Genomic DNA, 19,309 nt, shown 5'->3' on the forward strand with positions numbered 1-19,309 from the left:
TATAGATGCTCGCAAATTAGTTGTCTTCGATTCCCTTCTTGGTTGTATACTCATGGCTGAGGATCTTGACCACTATTAAATTTTGTTATCCTTTGAGCGACTAAGACTTTCAAGCCTTCTCGATCTTCAGTTTCTCGCAGAGCAGAATGAATGGTGCCATCAATACTCGTAAAAAACATGAAATAACACATTGTGACGAAGAACCTAAATGTGATCAGTGTACATATAGATGCTCGCTAGTTTAAAAATACATAAGATGACAAAAAAAGTGTTCAAAAACCTTATAAATGCAAGATATGGTTATAAAGATGCTCGCAACCAAGAAACCTTAAAATTTATAAAATAAAACATAACGGGGCATAAGAGCATAAGGGCATAAGAGAGGAGAAAACAACTAATTTGCGAGCATCTATATGAACATTCATCACATTTATAAAGTTTTTCATTAGAATATGGCTTTTGTTTGTCTTCTAAAATATTAATTCGCGAGCATCTATATGTCCACAAATCGCATTATTGAGGGTGTGTATTGAGGGTGTGTATGTTTCATTTTAGAGATTTTAATGTTTCTAAGTTGCGAGCAACTGTATAAACAATAATTGCATTTTTAAGGTTTTTCAATACTATTTATTATCACTTTTGTCTTTTTAAATTACTATGTTGCGAGCAGCTATAAGTGCACTGATTAAATTTAGGTTCTTCGAAAGAATTTGTCATATCATGTTTTTTACGATTATTGCGGCCACCATTTATTCTGCTTTGCGAGAAACTGAAGATCGAGAAGGCTTGAAAGTCTTAGTCGCTCAAAGGATAACAAAATTTAACAGTGGTCAAGATTCTCAGCCATGAGTATACAACCAAGGAGAGAGGAGAAGACAACTAATTTGCGAGCATCTATATGAACTTTCATCGCATTTATAAAGTTTTTATCAGTATTGCCATTTCATATGTTTTAAGCTCACTAGGTATTTTTAAATTACATATTTGATTATATTGGAAATCACAAGCAAATGGTTTTTCTCCTGAATGTGTAAGTTCATAAGTTCTTTCATTGAATAAGTTCATGTTATTTGAATATGTTTCTGATAATTCTTCCATATACCTTCTGTTGAAAATAATGTAATTTCTATGCCATTTTACCATAATATTTACAAACTTATTTCGGAAGTCCTTTATTATTTTAGCTCAACTATTGAAAAACAATAAAACTGTTAGGTTATAGTATTACAAAGATTTTACCACTGCGTTTCATTAGTTAGATTCTTATCTAAATTATTAAAACTGTAAACATCTTTACAGTCTTCTGATGTTGGTAAATTGAACGATCAAGGGTTACGTATTTTTAACATAATGAATAGCTGCTAAAGAAACTATGTTTTAAAAATCGGATGAACTTGATATTTTTATATGGCAAACGTATATAAGTATAGACATCTTATCCGTGGTAAACTCAAAATACCTAAACTATCAACATACCAACTTTTGGCAGCATCGTATCGAATACGTTGTTTAAGAACTCATAAACTTACACATTCAGGAGAAAAACCAGTTGCGTGTAATGAGGGATGACTTTGAAATGTAATCAAATATGTCATTTAAAAAACCTAGTAGTCTTAAAACATGTGGAATGACAATACTTGTGAACACACTAACGAATGCGATTTATGTTCATATAGATGCTTGCAAATTAAAGTTTTAAAAGACACAAAATGACACATTCCGATGAAAAATCTAAAAATGCAATGTATGTTCATATAGATTTTCGCGAATAATATGCGCACTTGCCGGACCGAGGATTGGATTTAGGGACACTTGACGCAATATGCCAACGCTTAAGCCGCGCGGTCATTTTTGGTGGATGGTGAAAAACCTTATAAATACAATGTTTGTTCATATAGATGCTCGCAACTAAGTCATCTTAAAAACTAACAAATGACAAATTCTGGTGAAAAACCTTTAAAATTCGATGTATATTCATATAAATGCGTACGACTTTGTTGTCTTAAAAGTCACGAAATGAATATGTACATATTATATAGAACATACTCGTGAAAAATCTTATAAATGCAATGTATGTTCATTTGGATGCTCGCGACGGAGTAATCTTCAAACATATGTAAAGATACATAATGGTGAATAACCTTTTAAATAAATTGACTACTTATACGGAGACTCGGCACAAAATTATCTTAACGCTCATAAAACGAAACAGGAGAAAAACCATTTGCGTGTGATGAATTTTATTTTGAAAGTAGTACCTAAACAAATATGTCATTTAAAAACTTATAATCGTGATGAGTTTAAATATAAATGTAAACATACATGTAAGTAGGTACGTTGTTTAAGAACTAATAAACACACACATTCAAAAAAAACCATTTGCGTGAAACAATTGTCGAAGCCGTCAGAGGCAATAACTTTTTAAAGAACCTACAAAACTTTATTTGATATCGATTCTGAATAGCATAATATGAAGTGACTAACACTAATCTTCTCTCCTAACATAACACCTACCAGAACTACAAGCATACGTTGCACCACCTGGAGAAACAGAGAAAAAGAAGATGCAAATATTATTAGGAAGAGTTAAGTGCCTGCAAGTTAACCCCTTTATATAAAAAAAATATAAATGTCATTCCAATATTATCTTTTGAAGAAAATATCGTTGCATAAAAACATACCTATTGCATTTTTCAAAAGTATGCATACCTAATTGTATTCTAATAACTTAACGGTATTTATTTTTATTACAGATCATTTTAAAAAACAGTAGGTAAGTATAATTATATAATTTACTGCATTTTTCCTTATGAAACTGACATTGATCCATTCAAAATCATAAATAAATAGATAAATGTTAAGAAAGTTGAATGATTTTGTAATTTTAACACTTTTGTGTAATCAAATTGTAAATTTTGAAGTAGTCTATTATAAACCGACATATTTAGTGAGCCGTACACCGTTTTGGCTATTTTGAGGAGACTCTTTTGACTGGATGTTCCAAACGGATGCGGTCGTTTTTGTTCAGGACATTTTGACGGGGTACTTAGTGAAAATGGAAAAATGCGAATTTTTCGCGTAATTTAAATGGAAAGACAATAAAAATTTCATGAAAAATCATGTAATTAAATTACTCAAAGGTGTGCATTTAAAAAATGTGGAAAAAAAATGTTTGGTTTTAAAACTTGACGGCCACTCAAAATCTAATTACTAGTTTAATATAAGAGATAAAATTTTTTAAAATCGTGCTTAAAGTTTACATAAATTAACTTAATTGGATGCACTAAACAAAAAAATTTTAAGGCAATTTTAATGGTTCAAGTATCAAGTCACTAAATTTTAAAAAATAATATCTCTCACGATATAATCGATAAAACAAAAAAAGCACGTGCACAATCGTAAGCCAATAATAGACAAATTGATGACTTAATAAAAAGTTAAAAAAGTTTGTTGGGTGGTTCTACTTAACGTTAATTAAATATTTCATATAGAATAACTCACGCACTATATGAGAAAAAAAATAAAAAAGTATAAAGAATTGCGCACTAGCTATGCAAGAAGAGATTTAACTACAAAATATTTTTTTAAACCCACCCAGTCAGATTTTGCATACAAACTTTAAAATTAAATAGCGCGCTGAATATAGGTGAAAAAGCAAAACAAAATCATGCACTAACGTACACTACCAACGCACAAGTGTTTACAATTTAAATTTAAGGAAAAACACATGTTTAGTGACACAAGTATCCAGCATTTAGCTGGGTCACCCAAATTGAAATGCGAATAGCCCCCTTAATGTGCGTGCACAAACGAAAAAAACGCGTGCACAAACGTGCACTAACGATGCACAAACGAATGCACTCGAAAAAAGTTGAAATTTCAACATTGGGTGACCCAACGTTTAGCTGGAACACCCAATTTGAAATTGGAATTTTTCGGTTATTATAGGTGCACAAACGAAAAAAAATCGTGCACAAACGTGCACTAACGATGCACAAACAAATGCACGCAAAAAAAGTTGGAGTTTTAACATTGGGTGTTCCAGGTAAATGGACCTGTGAAAATGGCTTGGATGGCTTTTATTTTACTCTTTGATTTTATCAAAGAATTTTAGCAACAAATTAATCAATGAAAATGTTTAAAACAACTACCTACAGATTTTTTTTCGGTCCGGCGTATTAGCCGGCTCGCACATCACAATGCGCCTTGTGTGCCTAACGGCCATAAATCAAAAGTTCTAAGACTTTCGACGAATGTTGCATCGTACATCCTCGCACATCTGCCCAGCGGCAAACGTCAAACACGAAAAAAGAGAAGTCTCTCGTCTGCCATTTTTATTGTGTTGATTGTATGAACAAACGTCAAACGCTCACCGCGATGAGCGAGCAATGACAGTGTAGACAGAGACAGAAACAGAAATGGCCGATGGCCGCAGGCTGTGCGCTTGCGCGGAGGCGACATTCCCGAGATCGACATGCACGCTTTGGCCATTGCAACTAGACGAATGTCGCAGGGTCGCAGAGTTGCAGTTGCATCGGCCAATCTGCGAAGGTCCATTTGATAACGTTTGTTTCTTGGTTTACGATGACGTCACATCGACGAATTCGTCGTAAGACGCATGCGGCGAGTTCTGATGTGCGAGCCCTCTTAAAGTCGTGCTCGTCCGTGGTGGTTTGACGTGCGCGGCGCGGCGGCGGCGCGGGCAACTCAAACTTAAGAACATGTTTCGACGTGTCCGTAGACAATGCGCGGGGACGGGTGTTCGCGCGTGTTGTTTTGGCGCGTCTAGCTCGACGCAGGCAAGATCGTACATGCGGCGGGCTCTTCCCATACTGCGCGCATAGAGGTGTCCGCACTAAATGGACGGGCGCCGACGCAGGAAACGAGCGAGTAGCGGGTGTCTCAAACCATCATGAGCTTACCGCGCGTGTCTGGTGTATTTGTGGTATTATTTTCACAAAGCATAGATAGTGCGTAGTAATGTAAAGTAGGTATACGTTTTATACCTTTGCACTTTTTACTACACTGATACGCCTCTTTGCCTTATTACGTCGCATAAAATTATATCAAATTATATTCACTTGTATTAACATAATATGTAGTACTAAATAAATATATATTAGGTATGTAAAAATAATATCTTTAAATTTCAATAATTCTTAACGCACATATAATATTGTATACTTATCTTACTTATATTTATAAAGGTAGGTACATAAAAATGTTTTTTTTTTGTCTACAATTATTCAATATTCTTTCTCATTTATCTCTTTATCTAATTTCTCTGTATTTAAATTATAATATGATTAACTATAATTATTATAATTTATATGGAAACTTTGCTTGTTGCAATATCTTTTTCTAGTCTGTTTATACATATTTGTAGTCTATGTAACTGTTTGTTTTCCGTAATAAAAAGATATAAACATAATAAAAATAAAATATATTAAATAGGTACATCATTTACATCCTAGAGCCGGGGTGCAAAGTTATGAAGCGTACATTCTACACCTACATTCACACCATATGAACCGAAAAGTCTTTTTTGACATATTATCTTACATATTATATATATCTTACATATTATCCAATATATTATAATCAAATTATAAAATCGACCAAGGGTACTTGATGGAATTTGAATTTAAATTCATAAATATAAATTTACCAAATAAACAGGAATTAACTGTATCAGATGACAGTGTGTATTCACCATTGGTGGTGTTTGAAGATGCCAAAAGGCGATAGTCGGATCGCAAAAAATGACTCAAAAAGAATAGAAAAAAACTTAGATCAATTAGAATATACTTAATTAAATATTTTCTCATGTTACTCTTTTTCGAAAAACATGTCTGGTTGTTCCCGCAGTTTCTTGTATAAGTTATAAAATTCTTCTGTTAAATTAGTGCTTTCCGTATTGATTTCATTGGCCACATATTTTGCTGCAAAGTTTTGCCATTTCAAATAGGAGTTTTCCAGTAAAAACTTTTCTGTGTTTATGGTTTCCTATCCCTGATTTGACGCTGAACACGACTTAAAGCGCGCGGGCTACTACGGACACTCTACCCGTGCCCGTCCCCGCGCCTATTCCGCGTCGTACACGCCCCATGACTACGGCCAAGCGCTTAGGCAAAACCGCATGCGACGCACTTTTGGGTAAGGCAATTATTATTTTTCATTTTTCAACGGCTCTTGGTTTTTTTAGTAAGTACCAATCACCGCTCATGGTTCTAATAAATATGCGATACAGAGATTGTCAGTGTTGCTCAACGATTATATTGCTCAAAATACTTGAAAGAAGGTAGCATTTGTGGTAAACATAATGTTTGTGGTACTGAGAAGTTCTCAGGTGGGGGAGCGGAATAAACGATAGACTCGTATGGTAGGTAATAGATAGGCAGATAATTATCAGCAGGTAATACGTCATTGCAAAACTAGGTAGGTAATAAATAATAAATTCAATATTTGCGTTAATGAGAGTAATAGCTAGGAAAATAATTTCACTAAACTATTATAATATAGCGAAATAGGGGTAATGCTGTGGTACCTATGCATCCCGGTGAAAAGCCTAAAACAATTGAAAATATAAATTTTTAGTCGATGGATTATTTTATAACTAAGTATTTAATTATTTATTCCGAAATAAACCGAACATAGCGAATACCGCATGTTATTATTACCTATCAAATTAGGTAATTAGGATCCTTCATACAACATAATTAGGTATTTATATAAGTAGTAAAAGTAATTATAAACATTTATCGTGTAAATAAATATAACATTTGAGTAATTGAGTTAGCATTTACTTGGTAGAATTCCATTTTATAAGAAATTAAAATATAATTAATATTAAATTCTACTGGTTTTTTTTTTTTAAAAAGGTTTGTCGATAGCTATTTCGGTTGTAACACCATTATCAAGACTATTCAGATAGGCCGTTTGCCTTTGCTTAAATACTATACGTGTATAGATAGAGACAGAATACATTTTCTTATTCGTTCCAGCAATATTATGAATTTTTACATTATTATTAATTGTAATATTATTAATACTTTGAAAATCCTAAGGCTGCGCGCACACGGCAAAACGAAGTTTCGGATTCATCCGCCAAACGACGTTTGCGTTTTATTTGCGTTTTATTTGCGTTTTACTTGCGAGCCGATTGCGTTTTAAATGCGTTAATATTTCGACAATGCTGTCCAAGAGAAAACACGGTTTTCAAGGGGATTCATAAACGCCTTTTTTTGAAACTGCACCCTGCTGCGAGAGTATTTATCTTTCATTACAGTGGCGTACAAGGATAAATAAATCAATATAAAATCAGTACATAATATTGCATTATACCTACATTTATTTTCCCACTATTGCTTCTTTTGGAGCTGGACTGTTTTATATTGAAAGCGTTTTGAAAATTACCTATTGTTGAGCCTATTATATACCATCATCATCAATACTATCGACCGAAAGCCATAATATATTATAGTAAAAAAAAATACGAAATCTAACATAAATTTGGATATTTTATAGATAGGATAATACAATTTATCTATTACAGTTTGGTTTAGGCATAGCTTGATGAATTAAAAAAATGAACTTACAATATGTGTGATACGTATTTTTAATCTAAAGTTAAAAAAATAAGTAAGAATGAAAAAATGTGCACAATTTTGTCATATCGCCTAAAATATACCAATACTATTATGGTTTGGTAAGACAGGGCTTAATTGATTTTTAAAATCCAACCAATACCATCTGTAAATTGTAGTCGTATTTCAATAAGAACATATACAATTGACTGAAAAAGGTTAATGTGCACTATTTATGGCGGACGACATAAAATCAGTACATAATATTGCATTATACCTACATTTATTTTCCCACTATTGCTTCTTTTGGAACTGGACTATTTTATATCGAAAGCGTTTTTAAAATTACCTATTATTGAGCCTTGTATGTATCATCATAAACTTTGTCTGATTAATACTATCAACCGAGGGTACTTGATGGAGTTTGAATTTAAATTCTAATTAATTTAAGTTTTGTACTATTCCACTTGAGTATTTTTTTGCGATCAGGCTTTTGCCTTTCAACATTTTGCGCACTCGCCAATGGCAAATACACATTGACATCAAATTCTAGCTACAATAAAAAAAGATTATAAGTTAATACACGAAGAAAGGGTAAAAACCTTATTACCTAGATACCTACTAAGTAAAGGATTAAGTACAAAAACATAATATTTTGAATAATTTGAATATTTGCAGTATTTCTAAAAACCTGTTGTAAATACTATTAAATACATTCGGTAGGTAAGCAGTTTTACAAAATATAATAAAAAGTTGTGACACAGCACAGCTATGAGAAGAAGTATTTCACGAGAAGAAAGGCTCGCCATATCTTTACGTTAAACTAAACTATTATTATTTATTTTGTAGTATGTACTTATTTAATTAATTTTTTTATTAGTTGACACTGTCATCTTCTATAGATACACTAAAATGGAAACGGGTACTAATAATAATATATTGAAGTGAGAATAATGAATACCTACCTACTACTATTGATTAGTACTACTACTAACACGAAATTACCTGATATAGTCTCATTACAATAGCTATCTTTTTAATATGTAGCTATTGAATTTTAAGCAATAATATTCTATTGGAAATATGAACAGATTTTAAGGGGAGATATTTCAAATGTTTATGAATAATATGTTTTAAATGTTTATTTAATAAAACATACAATAGGTATAATAATATATTACATTGTTCTAACAAATTATATACAAAAAACCTATAAAATATTTTAATTAAATTATATCTGTTTTCCCCATTGCATTAACGCCACTGTGAAATTCTTGATGACACTAATTAAGAAAGAAGGAAGATTTTTTTAATTTTTTCGGACTAAAGTTATAAATTATCTCATACAATATGTGCCTTATTGTGTTCGACAAACAAGAATTTATTTATTGCACTATCCGAAGAATTAAAAAAAAACTTTTTTTTGTCGCCAGTGGCGAACTAAGAAAAATAAAATATAAAAATATAATATGTAAACATTACCTACATAATTATTAAGTATTTCTTTTTACCATTTTACCTATATTTATTTTTTCCACTATTGCTTGATTTGGAATAGAATTCTGTTATATTATATCGAAAGCGTTTTTTAATTTGATGATATTTTCATAGTGTAGAAATTATTTTTAATGACTTTCATGCGGATTTTTGTTAGCTATACGCAAATGCAGACATAGTCCAAATAAGCATTAAGCATTCAAGTGAATCTTTCTGGTTGCAAACAATTCATCATGACTTCGACAACAATAACAATACAGAACATGATAAAACAGAACAGCCAGGTTTTCTCCAGGTGTTCTGTTTTGTCACTGTCCTGTTTTGTCATGGAACCATTTTTTTTAATGAAAAATACCCACTCATCCGGTCATGAGTTTGTCATTGGTAAATAAAATTTATTAGGCCTTTCTGAACATAATTATGTGGTTAATCAGTAATATTTCTTAATACGCGCCCCCATAAATTTCAGCTTTCAAAAGTTCGGTCCTGGCCTAAATGGGAAGATTTAAAAGAACATGTGGTAGGTAGTATATTCATGGCACGTATTGTATGACATAATTAATTACTCCATTGATTCAGTGGCGTTCATGCAATGTAGAGCAACAGATATAATTTAATTAAAATATTCTATAGATTTTACTGTAGCGGGTGAATAGATAAATTATCTAAATTTTGTTATCAATTAATCGCAAATAATATATTATAACACGAAAATAATAATTAATATAAATATACATGTACCTACACAAGTACACAGGAACATACCTATCGATAGTAGTAGGAAGGTATTCATTATTCTCACTTCAATATGTTATTATTGGCACCCGTTTCCATTTTAGTGTATCTATAGAAGATAAAAGTGTCAACTAATAAAAAAAATAATTAAAGAAGTACATACTTACTACAAAATAAATAATAATGGTTTAGTTTACCTTATAGTTATGGCGAGCCTTCACGCTTAAAAACAGATTAAATTTAATAAAAATATTTTATAGATTCGATACCTACATAAAGATTCTACAATCATAAAAAGGAGGCATGATTCTATTAAAGATACATACTTATTTAATATCGAATATAACCAAATGCACACCTACTTGTATTCTTCCCAAAAGAATGGTGTTATTTTAAATATGTATTTCATAATAATATGAATAGGTAGGTGGGTAATTCAATACGTATCTATAGGTACTTATATAAATATTTTCGGTATAGGTATATAGGTATTCATCAAAAATTATTTAAATTTGCATATTGCGAACTATACCTTAACATTGTTTATTCGTTTTTTTTATTTAGTGAGTAGTTACAGTTGGTGACATCTCTCATTAGTTAATATTATTAAACTCCCAACATATTGCACAACGAGAAAACTATTGTTTACGAGAAATGACATTTTAATACGCTTACCTACCGAATGTATTAATCGTATTTACAACGGGTTTTTTTAGAAACACTGCAAATATTCAAATTATTCAAAATATTATGTTTTTATACTTCATCATTTACTTAGTAGGTATCTAGGTAATAAGGTTTTTACCCTTTCTTCGTGTATTAAGTTATAATCTTTTTTTATTGTAGCTAGAATTTGATGTCAATGTGTATTTGCCATTGGCGAGTGCGCAAAATGTTGAAAGGCAAAAGCCTGATCGCAAAAAAATACTCAAGTGGAATAGTACAAAACTTAAATTAATTAGAATTTAAATTCAAACTCCATCAAGTACCCTCGGTTGATAGTATTAATCAGACAAAGTTTATGATGATACATACAAGGCTCAATAATAGGTAATTTTAAAAACGCTTTCGATATAAAATAGTCCAGTTCCAAAAGAAGCAATAGTGGGAAAATAAATGTAGGTATAATGCAATATTATGTACTGATTTTATGTCGTCCGCCATAAATAGTGCACATTAACCTTTTTCAGTCAATTGTATATGTTCTTATTGAAATACGACTACAATTTACAGATGGTATTGGTTGGATTTTAAAAATCAATTAAGCCCTGTCTTACCAAACCATAATAGTATTGGTATATTTTAGGCGATATGACAAAATTGTGCACATTTTTTCATTCTTACTTATTTTTTTAACTTTAGATTAAAAATACGTATCACACATATTGTAAGTTCATTTTTTTAATTCATCAAGCTATGCCTAAACCAAACTGTAATAGATAAATTGTATTATCCTATCTATAAAATATCCAAATTTATGTTAGATTTCGTATTTTTTTTTACTATAATATATTATGGCTTTCGGTCGATAGTATTGATGATGATGGTATATAATAGGCTCAACAATAGGTAATTTTCAAAACGCTTTCAATATAAAACAGTCCAGCTCCAAAAGAAGCAATAGTGGGAAAATAAATGTAGGTATAATGCAATATTATGTACTGATTTTATATTGATTTATTTATCCTTGTACGCCACTGTAATGAAAGATAAATACTCTCGCAGCAGGGTGCAGTTTCAAAAAAAGGCGTTTATGAATCCCCTTGAAAACCGTGTTTTCTCTTGGACAGCATTGTCGAAATATTAACGCATTTAAAACGCAATCGGCTCGCAAGTAAAACGCAAATAAAACGCAAATAAAACGCAAACGTCGTTTGGCGGATGAATCCGAAACTTCGTTTTGCCGTGTGCGCGCAGCCTAAGTGGGTTTTTTTAAAATGGATATCGAAATTTTCAAAATTTATCAAAATTACAGTGTTCGATGGTTATTTATTGACATTATTAATCAATTAAAATATTATTAGTATAATTGTCTTAATCGTGTGTTTAGATTATATTTAATAGTGGCGACGAATACATTACCAAATTTTCATTAATTATGTGATTACTTTTGGATAATTCGCGATTAATTTCCAACTGTTCAAGTAAATTTATTTTAGACCTTTATTACATATATGCAAACATTGTGGCGTTTCATTGTTACTGATGCTATGCGAGTTTGATATCAAATGTTTAGCAAACTGAGAATCTGTTTTACCATTCCTAAAAGACCGGAGGTGCTCTTCAAAACGAGTTTTTATTGACCTGCCAGATTGACCAATGTAGCATAGACTACATGTGCCACATGTTATTTTATAAACTCCGCTTTTCTCCAGTTTGTTGATTTTATCTTTACTATTTTTTAAGTTTAATCCTAGATTATTATTAGCTTTGAATGCTACGTTAACGCTATGTTTAATTTCTTGATAAATTTTGTCTGAAATAATGCCGTGATAACCAATGGACTTGTAATAACGATTTGAATCTTTAACGTTAGGGTATATTGTTGATCTAGCTAATTTAAGTTGTTTTTTATATAATATTTTATCTACCATTGATGTTTCATATCCATTACTTAAGGCTATTTGTTTAATGGTATGTAGTTCATGCTCAAAATCTAATTTGTTCATGGGCACGCTAACTAGCCTGTGGATCATGGCATGGTATGCCGCCAACTTATGAATCCATGGATGTTGCGATCCTTTATGTATAGTAGTTTCAGTATAGGTGGGTTTTCTATATATTTTGAAGTTATGTTTATTATTAACCATCTGAATAGTGAGGTCTAGAAAATTAATTCTGTTTTCTATCTCTACTTCGACCGTGAATTTAATATTACAGTGCAATGCGTTAGCCCTTTTGACGAACGAGTTAAGTTGACGGTCAGTTCCTTTCCAGCAAATCAAAATATCATCTACGTATCTATGGTAATATAATATGTCAGCTACTGAGTCTATTTTAAGTGATTCCGATTCGAATTTGTCCATAAAAAGTTCTGCGAGCAAAGGACTTAAAGGAGACCCCATAGGGACTCCGTCAAGTTGATTATAAAACTCTGAATTAAATGAGAAATAGTTATTTTCTACACATAATTTCATTAAAGAATAAATTTCTTCTAACTCGAATGGGTGTACTTTAGCTTTTTCTAGTTTTTCGTACACTATTTCTAACATTCTTAAACTGGAATATTAGTAAATAAACTGGTTACATCTAAAATGATACCAGCTTACAGTTGCTAGGTAAATCTATGGTATTTATTTTATTAATTAAATCAACTGAATTTTCTACGCTTCTTTTGGCTTTGAAATTTGTTAGATGTTTAAAAATTTTATTAATATAATATGCTAATTTGACTGTTGGCGTATTTGTATATGATACCACGGGCCTAATAGGAATATTAGTCTTATGTTTCTTCGGTTGACCATATAGTAAGGGTGCCATAGGATTCATAAGAGTAACACTACGTTTGATAGCTTCGGTGGGGAAAGTGATAGTGCAATCATTTATTAATGTTTTAACTTTAGATGCGATTTTAGACGTAGGGTCTTTATTGAGTTTAACAAACTCACGCGGATTAAGAAAGTTTTTTATAAATAATTTGCTCTGTTTATAATTACAACGGAGTTGCCTTTATCTGCCTTGGTGATCACCAAGTCGTAATCTTTAACTTTATTTTTAATAGATTTAAGATGTGAAATTTCGTCATTATTGACCACGCGTTTCTTCGTGTGCAATGCATCCGAAATCATTTTAGCTGTTGTATGTTTAAGTAATTTATTGTTATCAGCTCTAGCTAATGCCATTTCAGTGTCAATTGCTAGTAATTCCAGTTGTTTCTTAGATGGCAACTGTGGGATTTGATATTTAAATCCTTTGTTCAAAAGTTGCATTTCTTGATTAGAAAATGTAACATTAGACAAGTTAATTGAAGATCTTGGCATAAAAACATCAAATGTCCACTTTTTTCCATTTTCATTTTATTGCATTTCTATATTCCCTGTGTATGGTTACATACAACTGTGCAAAGATATATTTTAAAAAAAAATCATAAGTCCCTCAAATCCGCTCTCAAAAATATGCCACTTTTCTAAAAACAGCAATAGTCCAAGGAATTTTGTTTGAAAACAACAAAGGTCCAGTAGTTCCACACTTTTATCACCAGGCAGCGTTAGGCGTTAGTATACATTCCATACTTGTTAGCAGTGTTGCCATGTCTACTGAAATTTCAGTAGATCTACTGATATTTTTAGGTCCATTTACCTGGAACACCCAATGTTAAAACTCCAACTTTTTTTGCGTGCATTTGTTTGTGCATCGTTAGTGCACGTTTGTGCACGATTTTTTTTCGTTTGTGCACCTATAATAACCGAAAAATTCCAATTTCAAATTGGGTGTTCCAGCTAAACGTTGGGTCACCCAATGTTGAAATTTCAACTTTTTTCGAGTGCATTCGTTTGTGCATCGTTAGTGCACGTTTGTGCACGCGTTTTTTTCGTTTGTGCACGCACATTAAGGGGGTTATTCGCATATCAATTTGGGTGACCCAGCTAAATGCTGGATACTTGTGTCACAAAACATGTGTTTTTCCTTAAATTTAAATTGTAAACACTTGTGCCTTGGTAGTGAACGTTAGTGCACGATTTTGTTTTGCTTTTTCACTTATATTCAGCGCGCTATTCAATTTTAAAGTTTGTATGCAAAACCTGACTGGGTGGGTTTAAAAAAATATTTTGTAGTTAAATCTCTTGTTGCCTAGCTAGTGCGCAATTAGGCATACTTTTTTATTTTTTTTCTCATATAGTGCGTGAGTTATTCTATATGAAATATTTAATGATCGTTAAGTAGAACCACCCAACAAACTTTTTTAACTTTTTATTAAGTCATCAATTTGTCTATTATTGGCTTACGTTTGTGCACGTGCTTTTTTTCTTTTATCGATTATATCGTGAGAGATATTATTTTTTAAATTTTAGTGACTTGATACTTGAACCATTAAATTTGCCTTAAAATTTTTTTGTTTAGGGCATCCGATTAAGTTAATTTATGTAAACTTTTAGCACGATTTAAAAAAAATTTATCTCTTATATTAAGCTAGTAATTAGATTTTGAGTGGCCGTCAAGTTTTAAAACCAAACATTTTTTTTCCAAATTTTTTAAATGCACACCTTTGAGTAATTTAATTACATGATTTTTCATGAAGTTTTTATTGTTTTTCCATTTAAATTACGCGAAAAATTCGCATTTTTCCATTTTCACTAAGTACCCCGTCAAAATGTCCTGAACAAAAACGACCGCATCCGTTTGGAACATCCAGTCAAGAGTCTCCTCAAAATAGCCAAAACGGTGTAAGGTGCACTAAATATGTCGGTTTATAATAGACTACCTCAAAATTGACAATCTGATTACACAAAAGTGTCAAAATTACAAAATCATTCAACTTTCTTAACATTTATCTATTTATTTATGATTTTGAATGGATCAATGTCAGTTTAATAAGGAAAAATGCAGTCTATTATATAATTATACTTACCTACTGTTTTTTAAAATGATCTGTAATAAAAATAAATACCGTTAAGTAATTAGAATACAATTAGGTATGCATACTTTTGAAAAATGCAATAGGTATATTTTTATGCAACGATATTTTCCTCAAAAGATAATATTGGAATGACATTTATATTTTTTTTATATAAAGGGCTTAACTTGCAGGCACTTAACTCTTCCTAATAATATTTGCTTCTTCTTTTTCTCTGTTTCTCCAGGTGGTGCAACGTATGCTTGTAGTTCTGGTAGGTGTTATGTTAGGAGAGAAGTGTTAGTCACTTCATATTATGCTATTCAGAATCGATATCAAATAAAGTTTTGTAGGTTCTTTAAAAAGTTATTGCCTCTGACAGCTTCGACAATTGTTTCACGTAAATGGTTTTCTTTTGAATGTGTGTGTTTATTAGTTCTTAAACAACGTACCTACTTACATATCTGTTTACATTTATATTTAAACTCATCACGATTATGAGTTTTTAAATGACATATTTGTTTAGGTAAGTACTACTTACTTTCAAAATAAAATTCATCACACGCAAATGGCTGGCATAAAGAAATAGCTGCCTAAACTTAGTTATAACGGAAATATCTTTCCTTAAAAAAATCAGCTTACTGGTTGGAAACAAAGTGTATTCATAACTACTAAAAAGGTTTAATAGGACTGTAATTTTTTGTCGGGCTCGCGATGTCTAGTTTACTTTTGTTGTCCTTGGACGCTAGTCCTTGCGCATATGCGCAGATTAAGGAATTACATTTGAATTATAGGTAGGTTCCTACATACTTCCATACCCTAATTTAAAAAAATTCCAAATATTTTTACCAGTCACTCGCGAGCTTTGGAAGTTGTTACGTGTATTTAAAAATGTATCTGAAACTGTAGACTCACAATATTTTTTGTCTATTGAAGTAGAGATGATATTTAAATTAGATATAGTGGTATAGGTCTTGTTAGTAATAAAAAATACGGTAGGTATACAAAAACGGGCGGCATTTTGTCTTGGGTCGTCACTGTTATTCAGTACCTACTACCAATTTTGGTGTAAAAAATATGATTGTTCATTTTAATCTACATACCTATATTGGTACATGTCGCACCCCCAGTAAAATACTGTCGTAAGTCTGAAATGGGCGTTTTCGAGTTATGGATGTGGTTGGATTCGTATTTTTTTTTGCTATTTTAATAAAATACTATCGTATCTCAAACTCAAATAGTGTCGGAGAGAAAGCACTTAATACAGTACATTACTTTCCGAAAACTGTTGAATAGATAATAAAATAGTGTTGTAACTAAGTTACGACAGTATTTTACAAGAAGCTTTCTAAAAAACTAAAACAATACTTTTCAAAAAAATACTGTTGTAACTCTGTTACTACAGGAAAATCTTGAGATACAGCGTAATTTTCTCACTAATTGCATGGATATTATTGTTCCAAAGTATTCAAACAAAAAAAACTGGAAGCAGCAGAGGCAACAATTTTTGGTATCAACAATTAAATGGAAGTAAAATACAAGAAGTATGCAAAAAATACTTTATCAACACATTTGGGGCGAGTGAAAGGTACTGCTCCACTGCATGGAAAACAAGAGATCTTCTTTCCGGAACGCCAATTCCAGAACAAAGAGATCACAAAAATCACAAAAAAATTAGTGATGTTTAAAAAAATGATATAAGAGCTCACATTAAGTCTTTCCCAGTGATCGAGTAACATTATTTGCGTGCACAGACGTCCAAATTGTATTTAGATGGTAAATTAACAATTGCTGAAATGTATCGGTTATACAAAAAACAACAAGCTGACAGCAATATGCCATTTGGAAAAGAACACTATTATACGCATCTATATTTAATGACGAATTTAATATTGGCTTCTTTAAGCCTAAAAAAAGATTTGTGCGTTGAATGCGACCTATACAATAATTCTTCACCACCAGATGAAAAAAAACAACTTCAAGAAAAATATGAGACACATCAACCTGGAAAAAAGAGGCAAGGGATGAAAAGATCAAAGACGTAGCAGAGTCCCGAACTAATGGCCAAAATAGCGTCATTAATGTAGCTGTATATGATTTGCAGGCTGTTTTACCGCTTCCTTGCGGAAATGTGTCAACTTTCTATTATAAACGAAAGTTTGGCAATGTACAATCGTACAGTCTATAATATCACTGAAAATATTGCAAACTGATACATGTGGGACGAGAGTCAAGCTGCATGAGGATCCAATAAAATTGGTAGCTGTGTACTCGATTACAATGCATGTAAAAAATATCACCACAATGAGCATTTTATTTTTTACAGTGACAATTGTGCCGGGCAGAATAAAAATAAATACATTGCTGCAATGTATTTATATGCCACCGGGAATTCACAAAAAAATACAATGATCTCTCATAAGTTTTTGGTCACCGGGCATAAACAAAATGAAGGCGATATCGTCCATTCTACAATTGAGCAGCAGAAGACCAGGGCTCTAAAAAGTGGACCAATATTTGTGATGCTAAAAAACAAACGTGGTCATCTCCATCACATGTGAAACTGAGTAAATCAACTTTTTTGTTTTTGTGGTTAATTTCAACCCGTGAGTTAATAATTTCCTAATTTATGATTATATTTTATTTAAAGAATACGATTTAAACAATGCTCAATAATCGCGGATCCTTAATAAACAAGATATTTACGATTTTATGTTGGAGATGGCTATGTTTGTTTTGTATCATCTGGATTTGACATAAATACTATTGGAGATAGACAGTTTTGTTTTGTATTCGATCGGTTTGTTTTGTATTCTTACAAACAGGGTTGTGTTAAAATGGGTGCCGGACGAAATCCCGAATGTCAAAATCCCGAATGGCCGAAATCCCAAATGGCCGGAATCCCGAAGGCCGAAATCCCGAAAAATAAAAATATATAAACAGTATTCATTTTCAACCAGCGGTTCCCCAATAGGCGGCGCTTTTTCTCGATTGTATAATTAATCTAGATAATTAAAATAGTAGTATTAAAAACTATTATTAATTATGGAATGAAGCAACAAAATAATTTTCAACCAGCGGCACCCCAAAAGGGGGCGCTTTTTCTCGATTGTATAATTTAACTAGATAATTAAAATAGTAGTATTAAAAACTATTATTAATTATAGAATGAAGCAAAAAAATAATTTTCAACCAGCGGTACCCTAATAGGCGGCGCTTTATCTAGAGTGTGTAATTTAACAAGATAATTAAAATAGTTATAATAAAAACTATTAATATTTATGGAATCAAGCAACAAAATAATTTTGAACCAGTGGCACCCCAAAAGGCGGCGCTTTTTCTCGATTGTATAATTTAACTAGATAATGAAAATAGTAGTATTAAAAACTATTGTTAATTATAGAATGAAGCAAAAAATATTTTTTAACCAGTAGTACCCCAATAAGCGGCGCTTTTTCTAGAGTGTGTAATTTAACAAGATAATTAAAATAGTTATATAAAAACTATTAATAATTATGGAATGAAGCAAAAAAATAATTTTCAACCAGCGGTACCCCAATAGGCGGCTCTTTTTCTAGAGTGTGTAATTTAACAAGATAAATAAAATAGTTATATAAAAACTATTATTAATTATGGAATGAAACAAGAAAATAATTTTCATTCCATAATTAATAATAGTTTTTATATAACTATTTTAATTATCTAGTTAAATTATACAATCGAGAAAAAGCGCCGCCTTTTGGGGTGCCGCTGGTTGAAAACTATTTTCTGGCTTCATTCCATAATTAATAATAGTTTTTATATAACCATTTTAATTATCTTGTTAAATTATGCAATCGAGGAAAAGCGCCGCGTATTGGGGTGCCGCTGGTTGAAAATTATTTTGTTGCTTCATTCCATAATAAATAATAGTTTTTAAATAACTATTTTAATTATC

Source organism: Rhyacophila brunnea, unplaced genomic scaffold (assembly GCF_057557595.1).
Source record: "Rhyacophila brunnea isolate RB1 unplaced genomic scaffold, BYU_Rbru_1.0 scaffold_16, whole genome shotgun sequence".
In the NCBI taxonomy this organism is placed as follows: Eukaryota; Metazoa; Arthropoda; class Insecta; order Trichoptera; family Rhyacophilidae; genus Rhyacophila; species Rhyacophila brunnea.